We start from the raw sequence: 27,589 nt of genomic DNA, 5'->3' as shown, positions 1-27,589 counted from the left end.
CTAATGTTTTATATGATTCTAATATTCTAATTTTTTTTAAGTTTTACGTAAGATATTGTTGTATTTCTGAAATCGTTTCGGATAAATCTTTCGGGATCTTCTCTATTTTTATTCTTTTTTGTCCACTCTATTACTTACTCATAAATGACAAAGAATATTCACTATTTTTCTTTAAAAAAACTATTTTCTTTGCTGAGAGTCAGTTTGTCTTTGTAATAATAGTAACGATATTATATTCTCTTTTATTTTAAAATTGAAAACAACGGCTTTTGTATTAAAGGATGAAATATCGCATAACTTGAATTCGCAAGATGAGGTCTCGTCTTAGTCGTAGGAGTATCTATTTCTACTGCATATGAAATAAGCAAAGAGAAATCAATCTTATTCAAATACACACACAGAATTTAAATAAACTCTTTCGTCCTACGTTTTCCCAAAAAAGTAATACATGATTCACCGGAGATTATCCCTATATCACGAAATTGTTTTTTACATTTATGAGTTGGGAATTCACCAATTTTTTTAAAGACAATATATATTGCAAAACTATTAGCAGTTTATCGTAATTTAGAAGATAGTTTTCTTTATTTTACACAAAAATGTGGTTTATGATACGCGTACCAGGAGAAAAACATCATCTATATGTCACTGTTCTATTTTTGAAAGATTATTATTACAATAATTAATAGGGATATTTTAGTAGTAGTAGCTGTCGCCTCACTTGGAACAAATATAGTTTTTCTTCTTCCTCTTTATAAGCAATTCTGCTTGTTCATTGGCGGATTAATACCTCTATGGAAGGTCACTCTATATTTTGCGCGGTCGTCCGATACTTCTTCTGCCGATTGGCGGCTTATCTATTGCTATTTTGACGACACGAGTCCTTTCCATTTTGCTTATGTGGTTATTTTATTCTTTTTTCTATTTTGTGTCCATTCATTTGTACAGTGTACGTTACATTTTCTTCTAATGTCTTCACTTCTCTTTCGATCTCTCAGCTTATTTCCTGTAATTCTTCTCAGTACTCTCATCTCTGTCGTTTCCAGTAGCCTTTGCGTCATGGCTATGTCGGGTATTGTTTCTGAGGCATATGTAATTATTGGTCTTACACTCGCTTTATAAATTCTTAATTTCACCTCAGTGTTAATGTGTCTGTTTCCCCATATAGTGTTATTAAGGTATCCTGCCAGTCTATTTGCTTTTTCTACTTGATATCTTACTTCTTTGTCCAGGTCTCCATAGCTACACAGTGTAATTCCCAGGTATTTTATTTCTTTTACTTGTTCAATACTGATGCCATCAATTTCTATTTTACATCTGGTTGGTTCTTTGCTGACTACTATTGTTTTAGTTTTCTGAGATGAGATTGTCATATTAAATTCTTTTGCTCTTTGTTATGTTATGTTAAATCTGTGGACCAGTCTTTGAAGACTATCTTCATCTTGGGCTATCAATATTGCGTCGTCTGCATAACAGAGTATTTTGATTTCTTTGTTTTCCATTCTGCATCCTCTTCCTTTGTTAAAGCTTTCTTAAATCACTTTGTCTTATTCCGGGGCTCTTCTTATGATTATTTCTATAGGTTCTGTAAGTTGTCCATCTATTCTGACTTTCATTTTGTTGTTTTGGTAGATGTTTTCGATAGTTTTTATAATGTTTAGGGGAACTTCTCTATTATACAGAAGATGGTATCTCCTTTTTTGAATAGTAGAATTAGTTCGCTAGTTCTCCATTCTTCCGGTATTGTATTGTGTTTTATAATTTTATTACTTAATATTGTTAATTGTTCTGTCATTGCTGCTCCACAATATTTTAGTAACTCGTTTGGTATCCCGTCTTTACCTGCTGCTTTTCTGTTCTTCAGGTTTTTAAGTATTTTCCGAACTTCCTGTACATTTATATTAAGTTCTTCATTTGTGGTAATTTCTGGTGTTTCCGATTCTAGCGTTGTTTGTTCTTCCTCTGCATGTAGCTTTTCCATTATCTATTGTTCTATTAGCTACTTTATTTTCGTTCTTTGACCTCTTATGAAGCGCCATATTTCCTTTTGCAGACCGTAAAAATCATGTTCCATTTCTTTCGAAAAGCGTTTCCAGTGATCATTTTTTATTTTTCTTACAAGTGCATGAGTTTCATTTCTACTTGTCTTGTAATTATGCTATGCCTTTTTTGTTTTGGTTGATATATATTTCAGGTAAGCTTTTTTTTTTTCTTTACATTTTTCCTTTACTTCTATATAAAACCATGGAGTTCTTCATCTTGGGAACGATTTATTTTTATTTATATTTCTTTCACCAAGAACTTCCTTGGCCGAGGCTAAGATATTAGACTTAATTTTTGACAAGCTTTCTTCGACTCCATCACTTTCTGTGATATATGTATTTCTGCTTTTTTCGGTTATTCTTTTTTGCAATAGGTGTCTTGTGGAGTCATCCTGTAAGCTTTCGAATTTTATCTTTGTGTGTATTCTGGTGTTTTGTCATCATATATAAGTGTTTTCATTTGGATTTTGCACAATACCAATGTATGATCCCTTCCTATTTCTGCTGATGTTAGTTCTCTTACATCCAAGATTTGAGAGGGCTGTAACTCTTTATTCGACAGAATATAGTCTATCATAGATCTTTGTGCTCTACTATTTTCAAAAGTGTATTTGTATTGTTCTTTGTGATGTAATGTATTATTAATACGTATCTCGGTTATGCTGCAGAGGTCCGTCAGAAGGTCTCCGTTTTTATTTTTGGCATTTTCGTTATACCACTGTTTTATTCCTGGAACTAGTTGAGTTTACCGAAAGTACAAGCTGATCATAGCCGCAAATGTCAAACATGGAACAAAAATTTTGGGTGGGTGACTGTTTCGGTCAATTCGATCATAGTGGGAGAATCCAAAATAAAATTCGAAGACCATGTTGTGGGTTTTTAGAATGATTTAGGTTGTAGTCCACCAACCACGGACAAATATTTCCATTTTAAACGAGCTAAAAGTCAACAAACGGCTACCCAGCAAAGTCCATCTCCAACAATGCAAATACTTTGGAGAGCAGACACAGAAATCATGGAAAGACTTATTAGTCAAGAAAAGGTAAAAGACCGAAGATTACGAGAAAGATTCCCAACAAGCTTGATCGACCAAATTACAGGAATATTCAAAAGATCTACGATCATGCATAAGTTAAAAAAAATAACCAGAGACAGAGATCTTTGGAGACGGACAATACACGACATCACGATGACCACTACTCTCCCTCCGGGGGTTCAGGATTGAAGATAGAGTGGGTGTAGTCATAATGATCTAATAATTACACTACATAACAATAAACAAGCACATTGAAATTCTATATTTACCGAGGTCTTGCTCTTTATACATACAGGACTTGTTTATACGTAAGGTTTTTAACCAAAATTTAAATTTTTTTTGTTTCATAATTTTATTTGTGAAAAATCAGTTTGTAATCTGAATGGACTGAGAAATTGCATACCTAAAAAATTTGAAGAAGTCTGCAATGTATTGCTCAAAGTTGGTGCTGGATTGCATAAGATATTTGATGCCACTTTAATCTAAATAAACAATAAATATCATTTAATACATTTTGAAGTTTTATATAAATTTTAATTGTTATTAAATGAATTATTTGTCGCCATATCATTAAAAGGTAATAAATTTATTTACAATGAAAATCTGAATAACATTTTATTTCACCGCCTACTCCAATTATTATCTGTTTTGATTGTCCATATTTACTACCTAAATTCCTATATGTTTGCTGTAGCACTGTTTGCATAAAAAAGACTATAATTTAGATGATCAGAAGACATAAAATATCATACTGGAGAGATAACTATGGAGGGGAGATGTTAAGACCCATGTCCAAAGATGAATGTTCTTGACTGACTGGATAGGTAGATACATAGATAGGATTTAATTAACTCCTAGGTATTGTAATCTTTATACTTCTTCGAATTTATATGTTTTCCCTTCTGTAATTATTGAATTATTGTCCCGTCTGTCCATTTCATATATTTATTATATCAGTCCTTATAGTCTTTTTAGTAGTTCTTTTAATTCGTGTTGTAACAGTTTCAAAAGTTTCAACTTATTTTTCAAAGTTTTAAAATTATTATTATAATTCCTAGTAAATATTCAAATCAATGTTGCTCACGCCATCTATCCGCCGAGTTCATTTAAATTACTTCAATGACGCTACTGTAGCTCCGACCGTCGACTCAAAATTGGAGCGTTCGTAAATTCCTCGCCCTTTTCTCTCCTTAAACGTCCAACAGACAGAACGAAGTTCTGTTTGAGTGATCTCTTGACGAAGTAACCCGAAAAATTTTTTTTCTCGTATAGTTGCTACAACTATATTGGCCTGAGGACAACTATATCTAAATATCTATGGATTTATGGTATGTGTTCTGAAACCAACAATTCGAAGAATATCTTGCTTTCTTAGCCGCCCAATTCTATATATTTTTATGGTGGATATTATGTTTCTGCTGCGATAGATTTAACGTTTCTGGGAGCCTGAGTACCTAGAGGGAAAAAAATTATGTCCTTTCTACACGCCACACAAGCATTTGAATAATTCAGGTTGTATCCCTTTTATATTTTTTATTAAACAGTGAAGATTATCTATGAACTAAATAACAGTAAAGTGATTTATTATTGATCTTTTAATTAAAATAAATATTTACATTCTACCTAATATACAAACCTATTTTTTATGTGAACAAATTTCGAAATTTGGGATAAAGTAAAATTTAATTTTCATATGTTTCTCATTCCTAATCTAATGTCAAGATATAAAATGTTTATTTTCTTACGATATGATTTAAATTTTAGCGTTTTGCATAAGCACTTCTCATATGTAATCTAATACCGTAAACACGAATTGTTTATTACTTTTCTGGGATGACGTAACTTTTTAAAGTAGAATCTTTTAATATCTAACTTTTTGTTCCTTACAAAATAATAATGGTTAACTTCGTTTTAATTTTTTTTTATTTCTGTGTCTGAGCTCGTTTCCTTACGAGGAAAAACTATTGGGGAATACCGCCCAATTCATTTTAATTTTAAGGATAATACAAACAGTTTCTATATGATTTTTGAAGGAAGCGCACCCAAACTCTCCGACACGAGCAGAAAGGTTTAAATTGTTTGTGTACTTAAGTAAATAGTTTGCACTTAAGTTACAGTGTTTACTTTTGGCTATCACTATTACGTCATCGGCGAATGCTGGGCATTAGAGTTTTCGTTGATATATAAGTCCTGTCGTGTTAATTCCGGCTTCTTCGACGACAATTTTAAGAAGGATACTGAACAACAATAATAAAATTGGGTCTCCTTGTGTTCTCTTTCCTGTCTTTTCTGAGTGTCACTTTTATCATTCTTACTAATGTTTTACTAGTTTCCATTTCACGTAATTCCTTGTATATTTCTTTCCGTTTTACTCTGTCAAAAGTTCTTTTATCTATGTTTTGCTCATGTATTGATTTCTTAAGGATTAATTTGAATAGCTCCCGGACAAATTCTGTCAAGAACAACCATAATGAAAATTCCGTTCTCGTATATATCTTTCATTTTCAGATTCAGCGGTAAAAAATGCGGCCAATTCAAAATAGACAATGTAGTCCAGGCGGGATCTCTTTGGAATGGGACATTAATTTACTAAATGACTAAATATGTTGTATTCATGAAAGCATTTTTTTGCACAATCGTTGTCTAACTTATTGTCTAAGTTAAATAAAAAAACGGGTGTGGCAGTCCAGTGGGACTGCCGGTGGAAGTTACACTTCTATACACGCATTCGCCGTTACAAATTTATTTGGGAGTCAATCTGCACAATCATTACATATGTAATTCTATAGGTAAGACATAGCAGAAAGAGAAACATAATTAATAACAACTTACTAACAATGAAGGATTGAATCAATGTTTTGATAAAAATGTATATTTTTATTTTCATATATGTATGAAAGGAGTTGAATGCAAACATTTTTTTAGAGATTCTCTGCAGTAAAATTCATTGTTTATTTTGTTATTAATATAATAATACAATACAAATTAAACTGCAATATTCATAAGTATTAAAAATGACAATAATATACATAAAAAAATACACTACAATACAGTGCAACATAATTCCATATAATAATACAATACAAATTAAAATGCAATATCCATAAGTATTTAAAAATGACAATAATGTAATAATATTAATAAAAAAGTCTTCCCCGACTGGGAATCGAATCCCGGTCTCCCGCGTGATAGGCGGGGATACTGACTACTATACTACCGAGGACATGCCACAGACGCATTTCAAAATTGACAGTTCTGGATCATACAGTGATTTATTGAGATTATTATTTTGAAATACAAAAGACTAATATAATTATGAACATTTAATAAATAATACAAATCACATAAATAATAATATTAATAAATATTTTATTATATGTATAATATTATATGTATATGTATATATATATATATATATATATATATATATATATATATATCTTTATATAATATATATAATATTAAATTATGTATACAAAAGGAACATTTTTATATTCGAGAGAGGAAGAGAGAAAACATATCTTCTGTCTCTCTCTTACTCATTATCTTACATATGTAATGATTTCACAGATTCACTCCCATACAAATTTCCAACGTGGAGCGAGCGTATAGAAGTATAACTTCAAAAACTGTCTTAGAAGGAAGAGGGAAATATGTTATGTGACAGAGAAACTGTATTGATCAGCTATAAGATTATCTATATTCTAAGAAAATTAAAAATAAAAACAATAAATGCAAGTTGCAACAATGAGCGCAAGGAATATCTAACAATAAAACACTGAAAATTTTTGTTTTCAACACTTTTATTTACACACACACAACATTTACATACCACAAAATTTATTATAAATTATTATTACTACGTTTCGGCAGAGTCCCTTTCTTAAGTGATCTATTTTTGTTATGCGTTTACACTTTATAATTTTTAACTGAATAAGTTAAGGAGGAAACAACTGTTTGTCTTAAGTTGGTTATTCAGAATTATGTCTACATTTTTTAAAGATAGCTTAAGGTCTATATTTTAAATGTGAAGAATTTGAAATTCGTCGTTAAAATAATGTTTATGATGTAGAAGGTGAAGTGCGTAAGTAGAATATGTTTTTCTATTATTGAAAGCCCTTTTATGTTTTGCTATACGTTTGTTAAAAGTTCTACCAATTTGACCGATGCAAGTTTTTGGGCACATTTAGGTTTGAATAGACCACTATGTAAGTACTTTTTCTGTCGGCTCTTGTTGTTTTTAATATATTTGCTTAAGTTCTTGTTGGTTCTAAAAGCTAGTGAAATTCCTTTCTTTTTTATGTGCTTTGCTATTTTTGTTGATATCTTGCCTGTATATGTAATCGAAAAGAATGTACTGGGTTTTTTCTTTGGTGGTGGAAATACTAAAGTTCAGGGCTTTCTTATGTAGTTTTTCATTTAAATTTTTATTTATTGTTTGTTTATTTACTGCTATACCTATTGTACCCGTTGTTTACTGCTATTTGCTTAATGATATTCAATTCTATTTCGTATTTGTATTTTGGCACGGGAATTTCTAGTAACATGATAGTAGGCTATTTAGTGATAATAATTTATAATAAATTTTGTGAAAGTGTTGAAAACAAAATTTTTTAGTGTTTTATTGATAGATAAAATGAATTTCCATCAAGTAACGGTCGAAATCCGTCACTAATATCAATTTGTCTATGTAAACAACATAAGAGCAGCTATTTTGGCTTAAATTCAATATATCGTCGTCGTGGATGTGAAGGGAGCTAACCCACATTTTCTTAAAAATGAGCTAACTGCAGCATCGCAATCAGAAAGAAAGATTTCATATTGTAGTGAAGAGATCTAAGTGAATATGTTGTTTCAAATGGTTTATATTCTAAAGTGTGAAAAGACGCTAAGTGAATTCACAATCCTTATTTTTTGCAGTGAAGTGATCTATACCACTTACCACCATCGAGTACTGAACATATTGTCAGTGGTGAACAGAGCTATCAGACGCTTGAGCTTAGTGTGCAAATAACAACAGACAGATGAGTTATTATGACATAGTCGATTAGTCACCTTATCGTTAGCTGCGGTTTGCTGTTAAAGCAAAATCTCACGGTACTCGATTGTAACAAGTCTAGTATTAAATTTATAATTGATGGATTCGACCGTTACTTGATGGAAATTCGTTTTATATAACAATAAAACACTGAAAAATGCACAAAAGATCTCTATAGGTCGAAGTGTGGTGAGGCCGCATGGCCTTAACGACCTCACATAATCTAAAACACTGAAAACTTTGTTTTCAAAACTTCCAAAAAATTTATTATAAACACTTATTACTACAGCTGTTTCGGCAGAGTGCCTTTCTCAAGTGATCTAGATCTAGATCATCAGAAGTAGCTACATGCTTATGGAACATGCTTTCTGAGCTACCATCTGAAGTGAGTGAAGTAACATTTTATTCTGATACTGCAACAGGTCAAAATAGAAATTCCATTTTATCTGCAATGTTTATAAAAGCTTTGTCTTCTTTTGATCATTTACAAATTATTAATCAAAAGTTCATGTAATTCGGACATTCTGCGACAGCGTTCATTGTGTGATTGAAAGTAGGGGACGAAAAATAAATATGTATGTGCCTGACGGGTGGTACACAAGGGCAAGAACAGCTAAAGTAAATCACCCTCTATACGTTGCTAAGGAAATAGATTACAGCCATTTTTTAGATTTTAAAACTACAGCGAAAAATTAATTATTAACAAAACGAAGACAGTCGATGGCGATGTTATAAAGTTGCTAAATATCAAATGGCTGCAATATAGAAAAGAACACCTTGATATAATCTTCCATAAAATACAACTTAGTCAGGTAGACTTCAAACAATTGTGCATTCGTAGAAACACTCGAGTTGACAACAATGTTTTCAATGAGGTTCTGAAACTGTATCCTTGTGCTTTAGGAATAGAGCCTAAGAAACTAAAAGATCTACAAGATCGTTGTAGGTCAGGTACTATCCCAGCCACCTATCATTATTACTACTTCCGACTTTTAAAACCAATAGAGAGAATCGCTATAGACGGTTCGGAATCCGAGTAGCGATAAAATAATTAGATTTCTGTATATTCAATATTAAATAATATTCAATGTTAAAGACTAAAAACTAACGAACGAAACCCTTCTACCCTCATATAAATCAATGTTTTACTAGTGTTTCGTTCAGTATGAAGTAGGTAACACTTTGTTTGGTAAATCATAACAAAATTTTAGGAATAGTTCAATGAACAGAAAAGTTATAAGCTAAAATGTATTTTTTCGTAGACATGGTAATCTAAAATGCTCATTATCTCGAAACTGACTTTTGTTGGCTAGCTCTCTTCACATCCACGGCGACGATATGTTAAATCATGTTTTCCAAATTTTTATTTTTTCCTATTTTTCAGTTTTTCTCTTTTTATTACTAAAAATTTTTTTTTAGTTCAAGTCACTTAATCGAGTAAATTTATTTATGTATTTTTTTAATTACCTACTAACTCTCGATTAGCCAAGATTTTATGACACTGATACGTACTATATCACTCATAAAGTTCATTTTATAATATTTAGTAGTTTGGAGTCAATACTGATCCACTTCCCCCGTATACAGATTACGTATGGTCGTCAGTCTACGTTATCTCTCCTACAAATAAAAGCACAACGAGTGTTGAATACAAGACAAAGCCGACTTGGCACATACCCAGGTTAAACTCCAAAGAGACATCAATACAACAGCGTTCGAGGAAACCTACATCACATCACACACTCTACACTCAACGACACAAAATTTAGTGTTGCATGGCCGGTCGTTGTGCAGGGATCGATTTTAAAATCCACTGCACGATGCGGTTTTATACAATTCCTAACCTCACTTTAATATTAACTGGTATTAGGCCTGGGATCACAATGTTTTTAGAAGGACAATGTTTGTGAAATGGTTTTGGGGGTTATAAATTTCATTTATAAGGGTGAGTGCAAATGTAAACTTATCGTAATCGTAGTTTACTAAGTTTTAAGTAAGTTGAAATTTATTATAAGTAAAAAGTAGCCCAATTAGTAGAACAAAATTGTCGTAATTAGAACAAAACTAGTAATTTAAAAGTAGTATTACTGAGAATTAAACTTCATTTTTCCGAGGTATATTTTAAATGTATGAAGCATTGCTCAATTGCAAATAATTTATTTTTCTAATTTAATTAGGACAAAACTTAAGATCACAAGGTTATGAGGTACTTGTAACCAGGCTGTATATTTCAGTAAGGTAATTAAGATGTCAAACGTCATTTTGCTCATAATATGCAATATGAGCTATTTATTAATTCGGGTACAGTATTAAAACTGTTGACAAACACGATTCTTCCTCTCAAATTTCTCGTGGCAAATGTATAAAGGTCTAATATGTATACTCTACTAATTAAAATACGATTTATCTTAATATCATAGTAATTTTTATCTTATTGACGGCTACCATCTACCTGTTAAAAAATACCCTCAGAATTTTAACACGTTAAACGCCACAAGAAGCAAATTTGCATCTCATACACTAAACTTACTGACGCCGCGAGAAGCTGTAGTGTATTTCAGGCTGCATGGTACAACCTTGCTTCACAATTCCCATTCATTTATATTAAATATATTTTCTCAGTAGCCTAATGAATTTTTTTATATATTTTCCCCGCATTTTTATAATACTAGTTTTTAACAATAAAATAATATATTATTAGGTAGCTTGAAACTAATTAGAGTTTTATTTATATACAGGGTGTCCATAAACTCTCCTGACAAACGAAGACTGGAGATTCCTCAGATAATTTTAAGACAATTTAACTCAATTCACCTAGTCCGAAAATGCTTCCTAAGGCAGCTAGAGCTCTTTGAAGATGGCGCCTTGTAAGTATTTTTTTAATACCTCCAGAACGCTTCTAGTTAGAAAAACAAAAACTGGTACGATTATTAATCATCCAGAGTTTAATCGATTCCATCAATTGCGAATTTCTAGGACCGGTCACAGGCGTCCGTTTTGGTAGGTCAACGGATATTTTAATGCATAACTTTTTTGTGCTTAACTTTTTAGCATTCGTTATACAACATTATTATATTTTCAGGTATTGTAGTACTAAAAAGTACTCTTACTGTAAGTCGGTAGGATACACCATTCTCAAGAAAAATCAATTTGAAAATTACCTGAATTAATTTTATAAATTATTCTTTGTTTTAATAAATGCAGCAATGCAGTTTTAATAAATTGAAACAAAATTTTATTTCAAAGGTTTTAAAAACACAGTATTTATTACGATGGAAAGAAACTAACACAAAAGAACAAGTATCAACAGTAAATATTTACAAAATATGCTCGAAGTGATGAACATTAGTCCCTATGCATAAATTTACCCTTTTGCTTAGAGAACGCCGAATTCTTTCTAAAATTCCAAAGTTATTTCTAAATTCGTTGCAAGCATCTTGTATCCTTAGCCAGAGTTGTGCACGATTTTATATCAAAATGGAATAAACAGATGCTTTTATGTATCCCCAAACACAATAATCGCAAGGATTAAAATCCGGCGACCTTGCTGGCCAAGCAACTGGACCGCGTCTTCCAATCCAGTGGTGTTTGTAGTTTGTATCAAACAAGTCTCGTATATTCCTGCTGGAGTGGGCAGGACAGCCGTCATGTAGAAACTATAAGTTTTGCCCAATATTTATACGCAGATCGTCTAATGAATCAGGTAAAACGTTTTGCAGGAAATGTAAGTAATCAGCACTATTTAAACGAGCAGGCAATTTCACAGGCCCAAGTAGATAATCGTTAACTACTCCTATCCAGACGTTTATGCTAAACCTATGCTGATGCTTAAATTATTGAACATAGTATGTATTATCACCAACATACGAATTATATTGTGCATTATGCACATTAAAAATTCCATTTTTTGTGAATGTAGCTTTGTCGAAAACAAAATGTACCTGAAAAAAATTATCATTTTGATTTTTTTGATTTTGTACCCATCTAGCGAATTCTTAAAAAGCAGAATTTTTTCCTTGTAGCAGTACTTTTACCTTTTTTAAGATGAAAAGGATATAAATTTTCGTTGTGTAAGATATTTCTTACGACAGATTTTAAAATTGTGGGATACATGGCAGATAGTCTTCAAACGCTGATTTCTGGATTTTTCTCAACTTCCATTAAAATAACATATTTAAGTACTGCTGTTACATAATCATCTCTTCATTCATTATTTTTTGGGACCACTGAACCAATTTCTCTTAATCGTTGATGAAGAGTTGTAAATATTGAGTGAGTGGGTTCACGATTTGGAAATTATTCAGGGTATCTACGTTGTGCCGCTCGAGCGTTACATCTCATTTCACTATAAACGCATATCAGCATATTCCTCATTAGTAAAAACCATTTCTGTCGAATTGAAATTGTTATATTTGAATGCCACAAAGTAAAAAACTAAAAGACAAACTTCGCGAATCGACCACAACTTGACAATGAAAAACGTGGGTTATACTTCTGTTGACAGGTCAACTAGTGCAAAAAATATTAATTTAACTTCCATGACTAAAAAACGAAAAATTTTCAAATCGATTTTTCTGGACAACGGTGTATCCTATCGACTTAGAGTAACAGTACCTTTTAGTACAAGAATACCTAAAAATTTTATAATCTAGTATCACGAATGCTTAAAAGGTGAAGATAAAAAAATTATGCATTAAATAACAGTTGACCTATCCAAAACGGACGCCTATGATCGGTACTAGAAATTAGCAATTTATGAAATCGATTCAACTCTGGAGGATAAATAATCGTACCAGTTTTCGTTTTTGTAAATAGAAGCATTTTAGAGGCATTTAAAAAAAATAATTACAAGGCGTCATCTTCAAAGAGCTCTAGCTCCCTTAGGAAGCATTTTCGGACTAGGTGAATTGGGTTAAATTGTCTTAAAATTATCTGAGAAATCTCCGGTCTTCGTTTGTCAGGAGAGTTTCTGGACACCCTGTATAATGTAAACAACTGTTTTTTAATGAAGGTCCTTTAAAATTAGCAACACATGTTATTAGTTAAAAATAAAATGAAAAAATATAGTATTTGTGTACAAATATCTTTATACAACTTTAAAAATGTTATACTGTAGTTTAGTTCGATCAGTTTTGGAGTATGGTTCTCTCATTTGGTCTCCTTCATATAACAGTGACATCTACAGTATCGAGAGAGTGACATCAATACACATATGATGATATACTGTCAATACTAAATATCCAATCACTACATGATAAAAGATGTCAAGCGGATTTATGTTTCCTTTTTAAAATTATAAATGGATATGTTCAAGATCCAGAGTTACTAAGTTTAATAAATTTTAATGTTAATACTAGAAGAACTCGTAACACTGAGATTTTCAACATTCCATTCCACACTACGAATTATGGCCAAAATGAACCCATTACAAGAATTTTACGAACTGCCAATGAGCACAGCAATAGTTTAGATTTATTTGGAATCATTTGAGAGATTTTGAGCATTGTTTAATAACTTAAGTTACTACTTTAATTGAATTTTGTTTGATTTTAATTTTGGTTAATTTTTTATTAACGCAACCTATATATAAGCTTTGTAAAGGTTGACGTCATATTTCTGTAAAAATGGTATATCCGTTAATTAAATAAATAAATAGATTAGATGAATGAACCTCGCAAAAGCACATGATACAATGGAATTTATTACATTTAATCCACCTGAAACGAGAAAAGTGAGTTTTAGTCTCCGCAAATTTTCTACCATTATCTGCTGAATTTTTTGCTTAACATGTGACACATCTTCTAGCCAAACTCTGCATTTCTTCTCTATGGTGACCTACACGAGCATGTGGCATCTGTTGCTCTGGATTAGTTAATTTAGAGTAAAACAGTCAACTCACTGTTGTCTCACAGACACTTCGTCTAAGGACTAGCAACCCTAGTGGAGTCTTAAGTTGCCATGTAATCAATTCCTATTGTAACTAAACCATCCTAATTTTTAATTATCAAAAATGTAACTCAAAGTTATTCATGTAAGATTTAGGGATTGGGATGGCAAAAATCGCACCATGTTTATTTATATAGCACTTTTATAAAAACTTAGTCTATTCACGGCAAAATACAAAAACTGCATACGAAAGCTACGCTCTTTACCTTTAAAACGCATCTTAACTTTTGTCGATAGGACACATGGGTCAAAAAATATTGAATTTTTACAGTCGAACTGATACAAATTTTATTTAACATTGATTTCGCGCGCGTAAGTGACATTCGAAATCGACGGTCGCTTCAAGCGTGTTTTCTAAGAGTTCATTCTACATAAAAAGTACTAATAAACATTTTTGTGTAAAATTAACTCAACTACATTTTTTATTTGAAATATTTTTTTCTACGGTGTACAGATTCTTAATAAATCGATTGTTTTACTTTTTTACCCCCTTACGAGAGGGGTTTTAGGGAGAAGCCAGGGGGTAAAAGTGGTAAACTTTTTTGCATCTTTTTTGTGGTCCTAAAATTAATATTCTCGGCAAGATTCAGCTTGTTCGTATTATTTTTAAAGGTCAACTCTCTGACGACTGGACTACAGCGAATGTAACGTAAAAAATAAACAAGTTACGACGGCTTTATTCTTGTCTTATACGAGAAGCAAGTGTGCATCACATGGCTCCATGAATCCAAAAGTTATTTGTGGCCACGAGATATAGAAGTGTACGTGCTTCTCAATTAAAATAATTCTAAAAAACAATAAAAATGTAAGACTTTGCACTTAAACTGAAGATATTTAAAATGCATAAACTAATACTCTAAACGTGTTTAATATTTTGGCCCACTTAACTTTTTTTTACTACGCATTGTGCCGTTTAACATGTTAAGCTACTAAATCTTTAGATTAGATCCTTGTTTTTACAAATCCTCGATATACCTTTTTTTGTAATATTAATTAAACCAGACCACATATGTGATTATTTTTCATAATGGGGCAGAGATCTTCCAAATTTTTACGTTTTTATGATTATCAATAATATAACAAAATAATTCCGATAGGAATGTAGAGCGACCATATAAGGTAGGTGTGTTTGATTCTCGTTATTTGTAACTATGTATGCATTTTGGTTTTAAAGAGAGATTTAGCATATTTAAGGTGTTTTTAGTATCTTTCTTAAACCATCCTTTTCATATGTCAAATATCAAGTTTTCTTTATTTATCGAAAAGAAAAATAATTAGCTTCCTTAATTTTTCCCTTCCTTTTAGTACCAAATTGCCCCTCCCCCTTTTAAAACCCCATGCTAGATTTATAGACCCACGTTCCAAAGAACGCCTTTGTGTCCTATAAAACACTTAGTGCCGGTTTGTACAGTGAATATACTTGGACCTGCAATTGTTTATTTCTCTTTTAGTTTCAAGACTAAACGTTTCCTTTGGTCAACTTTTATGCTACCCACAGTTATAACCAACTTCTGGGCATCCTCACATTTCCTTCCCCATCCTTCTAGGCCAGGTTACGTTACAGCGTGATTGATCAACGATGGCCAAAGCAAATATTACAGTGGATATCTACTTACTACATGAACAGTGATAGACTAAAAATATCGTAAAAATAAAAATTAAACAATGTAAAGGAAGATAGAGGTCAACAAAGAGATGACTAGAATGCTACAGTCTTAAGTTAATCCTCAACCTTCAGATATTCTTCGCTGTTAAGGCATATCCATTGATGTTTGTCTTCGTTTTTGGCCTACCGACTCTACAGTTACTTTCTTCGTGTACAGTGAGTCAAGAATTTATATCAAGAGTATATATCCTCTATTTATCATTTTTACAACATATATTCCTCTCAGAATCCTCAGAATAATAATGTTTCATGTCTCGTTTCCGTAACTCAGTACGAATTTTGTCTATTGTTTTTATTTCCTGGCTTAATTTTTATCTCCTTTTTAGATATCTATGTTCAAAGTAGCACTTCTTTGCTAGAATAATCGTCTGTTTATAGAGATTATATCTTGTATGTATTCCTTTATTTGAAATTTTTATCACCACTCTGTCACTGTCAAACTTTTTTTATTCCCTTTGGTAAGCTATCCCAGCAATTAGAAACCATATAATAGTTATTCCTTTGTTGTTGTATTTCTCTTGAAGAACGGATGTTTTTCTTAGACAATAAATTATTAAATATGTATTAACTCCACGAAAAATGAATTGAATATAAATAATTTCCAACAAACAATACATCTGTAAAAACAACCTAAATCATTGTTATTATTCAACTAATCATATATGAAAAATCCCATGTCCTTCGAATGTGGGCTTCTCCAGATAATCGGTTAGCCACTCACGATTTTGTTTACCTTGAATATTCATAAGAATTTTCCCAAGAGGAATTAATGTCACCCATAAATAGTACTCTTTGTTTTTTAGTATTCGTAATTTTAATGCAATGTTTATTTTGATCTTTTATTAGATGGCAATTGCTTTGAAGAAGAACGTGAATTATTTATAAAATGAATTTGATTATTAATGATTTGACATTAAGTTACTGATCTGTAACTGCATAATGAAAACTAAAGTGAATACATATGGTTATTTTAATCGTTTCGGAAATTATGTGTTCCAAACCAACAAAAGAACAAATCGCTTTAATAATAATAATAGTCTCTCTTTATACCGCTAGCGAGGCTTTGGAATTATAGCAGATTAGTCTGGTATCGCTTGGGCCTATGGTATACAAAGGTAACAGGGCCAGTGTTATGCTTCAACCGCCTATTCTAACCTCTAGTGTAAAGCAAGCAAGCGATTTAAGTAAAACCAGCCTGTGAGACATGTTCACTCCTTAGAATTACCTTCGGGTGTAACAATTCATTAGAGCGAGGTGTATTAACTCGAGTAAAACAGGAGTCAATCCACCTCGCCCCAATGTTCCAGACCATCTCTTTCCCACCTACAGCACTCTGATACGCGATATGGGCATAACTATCAGCCAAACACTCTTCATGTGGAAGTCTTGCGTAGTAGAACTCCAACATGGTTCCTTAATCGATTTTAAATTCAGGATAGCGTGATGCGCTTTATTCCTGTTATCCTCCTGTGACTTATCCTCGAAACTGAAATTGTTTGCTTGGGCCTCAAGCCTCCGCTGTGGGCTGTCTCCCAGTTCGGAGACTTGGTGCTCAAGAATTTGGGCCCTACCTGCCTGGGTTTTTGTTAATTTTTTGCTTACGCCGGTTTTTGTTAGTAATTTTTTAGTGGCCGAGGCCTTTTTTATGTTTTTTATAAATTTTTTTGGTAGGATGTCATGACAGTGGGATCCTCAAATACTGGGGCCTATACAGTGTTTTTGTGCTTGTCTGCGTTGGTAGAGCTACGAACTGTCCTCTTTCTTTCTTTTACTTTCTCTCTGTGGGGTTGTTCTCTCTAGGGTTTGTTTCCTCTCCGAGTATTTTTATTGTATTCAACTATTTGCTGTTTTGGACGTTTATGTTCTGTCCTTGAAAAACCTTAAGAAAAACTCATAGCTGCATTTTGACTCGGAGTATTTATCTTTAAACATATTGTATAAAATTGCAACATTCAGTCTTGCGTCCAAATATTTTATAGTCTTTCCTGCATACTTACTTTCTTTTAATGGATAACTTTCTTATTAATAATCTGGTATGACCACTGATTGCATGAGTGCCCAATTTTTTCCCACGAAAATCCTTCGAGGTTTTACCCAGTAATAATAATGAGCAAAGCCTTCTAAACATACCTTTTCTCTGATTTCACCTACAACTACCTCGTATGTAAAATAAACATGCTGTGCAACCCTTGCTTCTGCACCTTCTTTTCTGGGTCTATGGGTTTTTACATTATTGCAGGTAATCAATGATTGTAAAAAATATCCTGCTCGTTCTTAGTTTCCGAATATCTACGGTTGACTGTGAAATAACAACAGGTATAAAGTAATAACTTAAGAATCTAAGAAAACATATTTTATAGGTCCTCCGTAAGTATGTTTTATTGTTTTCCAGAAATATATCTTACCTTTTCCTATTTTCGACGCGATTTCAAAAAAACAGTCCCTTTTAAGTCCCAAAGTCTAAATTTTTGTAGTATATAAGTTCCTAATCATGACATGTATCGTGTTTGTTAAATACAATACACTAAAAAGTCCACGCATGAGTCCCAGAAGTATACTTAGTTTACCGAATGAATTTAATCCCAACTGACAAGTCTTCTTTTTCTTCTTTTTATGTAGACATGTGTGTTTTTAATGTGCCTCCAGTAAGTTGTCGTTCCATCGTTTTCATGGTCTTCCTACTGATCGTCTTCCTATTGGGGAACCGTCTACTGCCGTCTTTACTGCTCTATTTGTTATCATGTACAAAACTGACAAGTAAAGGGAGTAATTATCTTGTACTATATAAGTCAAATTTTTCGTTTAACTAAACGTTCCTGGAAGTTATTATACAACCAAGCACACGTGTCCGTAGCTAATATTAATTTATTGTAATTTACATAAAAGTATAAAAGTATTCACTTGCAGCTTATTAACGAAATAATACTGAAACAATTAAAATAATAAAACACGTGTTTAAATGTTCATTTTTAAAATTTTATAGCCGATAATAGATTAGTATTTTCAAATGGAAAGTTTTAAATTAAAAGTAGTAAAAATTTATTTTTGTACCGTCAGCATTTGTTTGGTTTACTCCTACTAGACTACAAGCCCATGGGACATTTTTAATAGCCATTTAACCAGCATGAATCACTTATAAATCAATACTACAATATATAATAACAACTTTAGAAACTCTGCCGCTAATTCTTATCGGTACACCAAGCATGGGGGGTCAGGCGTTCAAATTAAGGGTTGCGTCTTAGATTTCTCACCCCTGCCTCAGCCAAAATGTACGGCGTTGCAAAAAAATTAATCTATATACCGATTCGAAACTTTGTGTATGAATGCCCTACTGTGTTAAGTTACTGAAAATGGGGAAAAATTTTTCCAAAAATTAAAAATTTGCCCTGCTCCTGGTACCAACATTTTTGTACGACATTAGGTCGCAAGTCATTATTTTTGTATTACCTTCCTAAGTTATAAATGCCGTACAAAAACATTTGGCAAAAAAACTTACCCCTTTGAATGGTAAGTGTATCTTACCTGTGACTCACATGATTCAAGCTGGGTCAAATGTATCATTAAAAATCTCCCATGGGTTTGTAGACTATATTGTCAAGAAAGACTAGAATAAAATTATCTATAATTTGGCATTACAATTTAACTTATAAAACATAAATTTTTGAAGCGAAGCTATTATACTGGCATTGGTTTAATGTGTCTCTACAGTAAAATGCAAAGCAGATCGCCACAACACGAAAACGTCACTACTATTAATACTTGCGTTGTATTAATTTTTTAACATTAGTTGTTAATAAATTCATTTCAAATTATACTCAAATTTTATTTTTACACACCTTATTTAGTTTATATAATAATATCAAATGATCTTTATATTTTATTATTAATTTATTTTACCTCTGCTTTACCTTTTTTTATTATCGAAATCAATGGCGTATGATATGTGTAAACCTTAACTTCTTACCATATTTATAATTATAAAATGTAGTTCAATTACATTTAATTTCTAAATTTTATATATATATATACAAGGATTTCCACAGTTTTCACTGCATTCCTTCACTCAACCGTTTTCTCCAATTTTTCCTGTTTAGCCAGTTCACTTCCTGTAGGTTTCTTCTACTCATTGCTTCGTCCACCTCATCTCTGAAAGATCTTCGGCGTCTGCCTCTCTTTCTTCTTCCTATCGCGCTCCACTCTGTTATTCTATTTATCCACCGATTTTGGTCTGCTCTTCTGACATGTCCGTACCAGGTTAACCTCTTCTGTTCGATGTAGTCTATTATGTCGGAGTTCATTCCCATTCTCCTCTTAATCTCCATGTTATTTATTCTATCTCTTCTTGTTACTCTGCAGCTTCTCCTTAGGAATTCCATCTCTGTTGCTCTTATTTTGTTTTTGGTTTTCTTATTTATTGTCCAATTTTCACACCCATAAGTGAGGATACTTCTTGTCATGGTATTATATATTTTTTTCTTTGTTTTTATGCTGATGTTCTTATCCCATAGTACCGGGTTCAATTTTCGTATGCAGTCTCTTGTTTGTCCTAGTCTATTTTTTATATCTTCCTCCGTTGTTCCTTTGTTTGATATTATGAAACCTAAATACTTATACTTGTCTGTTCCTTTGATTTGTTTACCTTCGTCTATTTCCAGCTGTTTTATTTCTGTATTCTCCGTTGTCAGGTATTCAGTTTTCTTTAGGTTTATTTCCATCCCATTCTTTGTATATTCCTGCTCCAGTTTTCTCATCATAAAACTGAGGTCATCCTCGTCTTGTGCGATCACTATTTGGTCGTCGGCAAAATTTAGCGTATATAGATATTCGTTCCTTACTGGTATACCCATTCCTTCGCACTTTCTTTTCCATGGTTTCAGGGTTTTTTCCAGGAATATTTTGAACAGGGTGGGGGATGTGGAACAACCCTGTAGTAGTCCCTTTGTCGTCTTAAATGGACTGCATATTCTATTGCCCGTTTTGATAGCTACTTCGTTATTCTTGTAGAGTGCTTTTACCGCGTTTATTAATCTTCGTGGAACTTCGATGTCTTCCATTGCTTCCCATAGCTTAGTTTTAGGTATTGAGTCATATGCCTTCTTAAGATCCACAAAAGCCAAATGGACGAATCTATTTTTGGCCATTCTGCCTGGTCTTCTCTGATTTTATCTTGTATATATATTTCTAATTTTTCCTTTATGGTCTTTCCATACAGTCTGCCTATAGACGATATAATGCTGATTCCCCGGTAGTTTTCGCAGTTTTTTCTATTTCCTTTCTTGTATATTGATGTCATATATGCTTGGGTCCATTCTGCCGGTAAGTCTTCTCCATTCAGTGCTCTCTCAAACATTTTATGTATCATACGGAATAACTTTTCCGATCCGTTTTTTATCAATTCATTTGGTATTCCGCCGGGACCTTCTGCTTTTTTGTTCTTTAGGGTTTTGATCGTTCTTTTTACCTCAGCTAGGCTTAATTCGATTTCGTCATGTGTGTAGATTTCTATTCTAAATTCTATTATTATAGATTCTATTATATTATATTCTATTCTAAAAAAAGAATAGAAATTTCTAAATTTTAAGTTCAGTAATCAAAAGGGTTCACTTTCCCCCTTGCTTGCTGAACTACTTGAAGAATGGGTGACACCCACTATACTTCAAAATGCATTTAAAAAACCTGGTCTTGTTTCTTGGAATCCAAATGCGGTTAACCTAATAGACTGAGTTACATGAATCTGATATACCCAATCATTTCAACGCTGCGGCAAGTCAAAAAATCAAAGTGTTAGAAGTTGGTCTAAAGTTCTTAGAAGATAATATTGATGAGGAGAAAATTTCAATATTTTAATCAATGGGATGAAGACATACGTGATAATTCTTTATTTTATTTTTTTAAAGAAAAAATGTCTTAATTAAATGTTGCAAATAATAGAAAATGGAGATATAGAAACAAAAAATTCAAATGAAAATTTGAGGGAAGAAACTAGTACCTTCTGAATCGAATGTTCCTCTAGAGGAGCCAAATATTGGTAATGAGGTGGAAGAAATTGAAGTAAGTACCTTTTGAATCTAATGTTCCTCTATAGGAGCCAAATATTGGTAATGAGTTATTTAAAACACCCTTATCCCCTGCTAACTCACCAACTAAAACAACAAAACATTTTACACCAGAAAGAGGTCAAACAGAAGCCCTGCAATTGATATAACCGTCGACATCATCATATGTGGTTCCGTTTCCATTTAAAAGAGATCTATTTTGGCCTGAGCCCAAACAGTCAAGCAATTAAAACGAACTAAGAATGAAAAAGTAACTTCAGTTAGTACGGTAAAACAATGGCAAGAATATCACGAGAAAAAGGAAATGGAAAAAGCAGTACAATAGGAAAATAAAAAACTAAGGGCGGAGGAAAGAAAATTTTTAATGTACATAAAAAAGTGAAAGAACTTGCAGGTACACAAAAACGTAAGCAGCCAAATACCCTATATAATGTCAACGGAAACATAATAACAGAACTAGAAGAACAGTTGAAGACATGGAAAAACTATATTGAAGAACTCTTTGCAGATGATAGACAACAATCTGAGCTAAGTAACATACAAGGAGACGAAGGTCCAGAAATAACGGAAGAGGAATTAATGTACGCACTAAAACGAATAAAAAATGGTAAAGCCCCAGGTCCAGATGAAATACCAACTGAAATCCTTAAACTAATAGAAAAAGACTCAATTCACATTTTAGTTGAACTTTTCAATAGCATTTATACATCAGGAAAAATAACACAAGAATGGCTTTTATCCACCTTTGTTATTATACCAAAAAAGATAAATGCCAAACAATGTAGTGATTACCGTACAATCAGTCTGATGAGCCATGTACTGAAAATATTCCTGAAAATTATACACTCTAGAGTACACAGAAAACTGGAAATGGACATCAATAATACCCAGTTTGGATTCCGAAATGGACTTGGAACAAGAGAGGCGTTGTTTGCACTGAACGTTATGTCTCAAAGATGTCTTGACATAAATCAAGATGTATTCATGTGTTTCATAAATTATAACAAGGCCTTTGATAAAGTGCGGCATGATCACCTAATCAGACTCCTGACAGAAAAGAATTTAGATAAACGAGACATCCGACTAATAGCAAATATGTACTACAATCAAAAAGCAGTAGTAAGAGTAGAGAATAATACCACTGAAGAAATTGAAATAAAGCGAGGTGTGAGACAAGGGTGTATACTGTCACCAACCCTGTTTAATCTCTATTCCGAAGACGTAATGAATAGAACACTCTCTGAGCAATCCGTAGGTATTAAAATAAATGGTGTTAGATTAAACAATCTGAGATTTGCCGACGACACCGTTCTGATCGCAGAAACACTTGAAGAGCTACAGACATTGGTGAATAAGATAGCAGACTGCAGCGAAGAATATGGACTATCTTTGAACATAAAGAAAACTAAATTTATGATAATATCGAAATCAACACAAAATGTCCAAAATTTATATTTACACAATGAAATTATCGATCGAGTTGGTAAATACAAATATTTAGGTACTTTTATAAATGAAGACAACGATAACTCAGCAGAAATCAAAATAAGAATAGAAAAATCCAGATCCATATTCACTAAAATGAAGAGAGTGTTCTGCGAAAGAGATTTGAGCCTTGAAATGAAACTTCGCCTGATGAGATGTTACATAGTTTCTGTGCTGTTCTACGGATGTATCGCAGAATCCTGAGAATATCATGGACCGAGAGAGTCCCAAATGTCGAGGTCTTGAGAAGAATGAATAAAGAAAAGGAAGTCATATTTACGATCAAAAAACGAAAACTGGAATACTTGGGACACATTACAAGAGGCGAAAGATATGAACTGCTTCGAATAATTATGCAAGGGAAAATAGCAGGAAAAAGGTCCATAGGAAGAAGACGAAACTCCTGGCTAAAGAATCTAGGGGAATGGTATAGCTGTAGCAACAACGAATTGTTGCGGTCAGCAGTTTCAAAAATACGTATAGCCCTGATGATCGCCAACCTTTGGAACGAAGATGGTACTTGAAGAAAAAGAATGAGGAAAGAAAACGAAAAAAAAGAAGAACGAGAAAAAATAAAAAAAAACAACAAACAGTGCAACTTATACGATATAAAATAAAAACGCGCAAAAGAAAAGTATTTTCTTTAGATTTAGAGAGTTGTGAAGAATGGCAAGAGTCTGGTGATAGCCTTGATGATATCAGTTTTATGTGGAATGGTACAAACAATATTAAACAAAAAGATAAAGTGTGTGGCACAGAAAAAGATACAAATTTAGATTTTTTAGATTGTAAAATTGAAGAAGTAATACAGACTCGACGACTGAAAATGTACCTAACAATGAAAAAAGCTCCGTACAAGTATATAAAGAAGATATTCTTGTGTCATTTCCAGGAAAAAAGGAAGAATATAAATTGGTGTGCGTTATATAAGAAGTGTGTAACAATGATAAAGTTGAAGTTTTAGGTATGACGGCTTGTAATGAAACAAAAACCGTATTTAAGTTGAATGAGGACATAGGTTTCATTAACATTTCCCAAATTCTTGAGAAGTTATAAGTTGACGGATAGTTAAAATATCGTCAATTACTGGATCCTGTAGCTGTCAACTACTGGGATTTTGAAAATATTGAATGTCATCTACTGGTTAATTTGCAACCTCTAAGAAAATCTAACACTTTTTGTTTAATATTACATTTTGTAAATATTTTTAGTTAATTTCTTATTTGACAAACACTAACAAATATCTTGAGACATATTTAATAAAAATATTTAAATATGTAACCGTTTTATTGCCATTTTATAATTGGCCAGATATTTTATGTAACACAAATGTATTACATTACTCAAGATACGGATTTTACAGCATAATGAAATTTCCGCAGATCTAGTTAAAGTCAAATTAAATGCGGATCAATAAGAGATATTGTGTTCTTTATCAAATATTTATTTTTAAACTAGTAATTACGCAACAATATAAATTTTCGGACTATTTTAGTGTATCTTCATAATATAATTAGTTTTTTCGCCTGCAAATTATGTTCACATAATCTAAAAGTTTCAATTTGTTTAGATACCACGTTAACTTTATATCTGTGTTGACAGGTATATTTTTCATGCTAGTAATTGTACGTATTTTTATACATAAAAAATACTAAGTAAATTATAAGGTAATTTAAATATAGAACACCTGGTTTAAGTATGTTGTAGTCAGCCGTTATCACAGCTTGAGATTCAATGTAATTAGTAGATTTCCAGTAGAATCCATTGTAACATTCGACAGGTGGTATTTATCAATTTTCTATAAGTATTTAGTAAATTATGTAGCGTTGGTCATTGTATACTTTTTGTAACTTAATGCGGAATTTATTTTTCTTTAGAAACCGAACATTAACACAATTCATATTTTAGAGTAGAAATCTTCACTTCTTTTAAGTGAAAAATTCACCTTTATGTGAAAAATTTACTAATTCCAGATACTTAGGATATCAAAACTATTGGTGCGTCACCCACTTGTTGTATTGAAATTTTCACTTAAATCCAGCTGCTTGATGTTCCCTAAGAACTTCTTTGATAGGATTATAGTTATCCTCTGGACACTTTGAGTCTCTATTTTCCTTTATTTATATTTTTGGATCTCCATTCTTGGCGATTTTGTCGTTGTATTTAATACGTAGATCAATTGGTATTAGGTATAGTCCATTTCCATCATATTGATAGCACATTATATATGCAAATCCCCAAACTGTTGATACGGGTGACTCAATGAAAAATAGATATTTGTCAACAAGTTTACAGAAGTATATAGGAAAACAATTTTAAATTGAATATGACCACCAGGTATAAAGCTTGAAGCAGAATAGAATACAATAGTTTTGATGGTTACTAATCCCTAAATAAAGTTGCCAGTGTCGGAGTGATGAAGATTAACAGGTACTAATGAATTTGCAAGAAATGTAAGATGTTTATTTTATTGGTTATATATAAAATAATTTGTGGCCGTAACAGGGGCCGATTTGTAAAGAAATGAATATTATTTTAATCAAATTCCATTTCAGATTCACTGCTTTCTTCAGAATCTAAGGAATCTTCAACTCCAATGTTAATTATTACCGGTTCCAGAATTGCATCAGTCATATTATCCAAATTCCACATTTTATTTTCTTCCTTGTGAGCATGTCTAACAGCATTTTTCCAATTTTCTCGAGTTACTTTTGATAAGGAATGTTCTAATAATTGTTGTAAGTCTTCTAATTTAAAAGTTTTGTTGTTGCGTCCAACTTCACCCTTTACTTGAGACCATATAGTTTCTATCGGATTCAGATCACAGTGGCATGGGGGTAAACGTAAAATAATTACATCACGGTTTAATGCCATTTCATCAATTATATATTTTTTATAAGCTGCTTTATGTTGCCTTACAATAGGTAATAATTCCTTTTTTATTGTTCTGAAGCTATTTTCTTGTGGCATTTTAAATTAATTTATATTTAAATGGGAATAAGCCACAATTAAAGGTTAAAATACGTTTATTGACGTTTCAATTTCCACTTCGGAAATCGTTCTCAAAATACAAACATTAGTAAATTGTAAATCCTTTTTTGTCGAATTCTCCTTGTACTCAATTGCGTGTTTATCCAACCATTCGATTATCTCTCCTTTTTTCCATGCCGTTGTTGGCAATTTTTCTGCTAGTCTTGAATGGTAACTAGAATTATCCATGACTATGACAGAATTTTTTGGAATTAAATTCAACATTTGCTCAAAATATTCTTCAAAAACGTCAGCAGTCATTTCCTCGTGGTAATCTTTGGTTGATTTTGAGGCAAAACTTAATAATCCACCATTGACAAAACCGTATTCGTTTCCAATATGGATTATTATGAGTCTGCGTCCTTTTCCAACGGGAATATTGTTTATTCCAGTAGATGCATCTTCGATGAATGCCTGACGGGAACTTTTCACATTTGTATCAACCCATAGATATGGTACAGTATGACCTTCATTTAGCCAAGTCTCGTCCAAATAAAAAATTGTTTTCCCTTCTTCTCGGTACTTTTTAATAGTTCTTAGATAATCTCGTCTCCAACATACAATGTAATATTTTTCAATTAAAACGGATTTTCTTCTATTCTTTTGCCAACGAAATCCCATCTCTCTCAATAGTTCCCATAATTTCTTGTTGCTTATGATTGGTAACTCTTCGTTTTCTCTAATTAATGTTTGGATTTTGTCCAATGTTGGAAATTCTTTGTTAAAAAAAAAATGAGTGAACGCTGCGTCTTATCATGTTTTTATGTATTTCTTCAATTTCCAAGGGTTTACTCCCTCCACTGTTCTTGGGAGATGAAACAGTTCCTCCTTTTCTTTCTTTTAGGAATCTATAAATTGTTGCTTCTCCAACCCCTGTCATATTTGAACACATGTTAACGATTTCACGAACATTACTTAAAGGGCGTTGATGTACAAGTGCATCGTGTACATTTAATATTATATTTTTCTCTCTTAGACTGAAGGTAGCTTTAAAACTACACTTAACCGGGATAAAACCTGTTGTCGACGTCATTTTTAAATGCAAATAACAAAATATCGACACCAAAAACGTAGGTAGGTAAGACATGAACAATGTACATCTACAAACTAAATGGAAGATGTGCAAACAATTTCTAATTTATATTATTGGCATAAGCTGTAATGTGGCATAAAAACTACTTAGACTATCATTAGTGAAGCCTTATCAGTAATTCCAGGTAATCGTTCAAAGAAGGTATTCTTTTTGTTTCAGGCGATAACTTGTATAGAAAACAATAATCACCTTTA

The 27,589-nt window shown here is 32.3% G+C and overlaps 1 protein-coding gene across 5 annotated transcripts in view; it reads left to right on the top strand.

Moving 5' to 3' along the window:
- Window positions 1-27,589, top strand: part of LOC140436664 (uncharacterized) — a 604,390-nt gene that overhangs the window by 324,741 nt on the left and 252,060 nt on the right. Inside the window, exon 1 of one of the 5 annotated variants that reach the window (XM_072525676.1) lies at window positions 9,887-10,061. The exons of the other annotated variants lie outside the window; for them this stretch is intronic. The gene's annotated coding sequence lies outside the window, so the exon portion shown is untranslated. Of the gene's footprint in view, window positions 1-9,886; window positions 10,062-27,589 lie in introns of those variants that run through there. 5 annotated transcript variants of the gene reach the window in all.

Source organism: Diabrotica undecimpunctata, chromosome 3 (assembly GCF_040954645.1).
Source record: "Diabrotica undecimpunctata isolate CICGRU chromosome 3, icDiaUnde3, whole genome shotgun sequence".
In the NCBI taxonomy this organism is placed as follows: Eukaryota; Metazoa; Arthropoda; class Insecta; order Coleoptera; family Chrysomelidae; genus Diabrotica; species Diabrotica undecimpunctata.
Note: the sequence above shows the minus strand (reverse complement) of the source record. Positions and strands in the feature narration are given on the sequence as shown.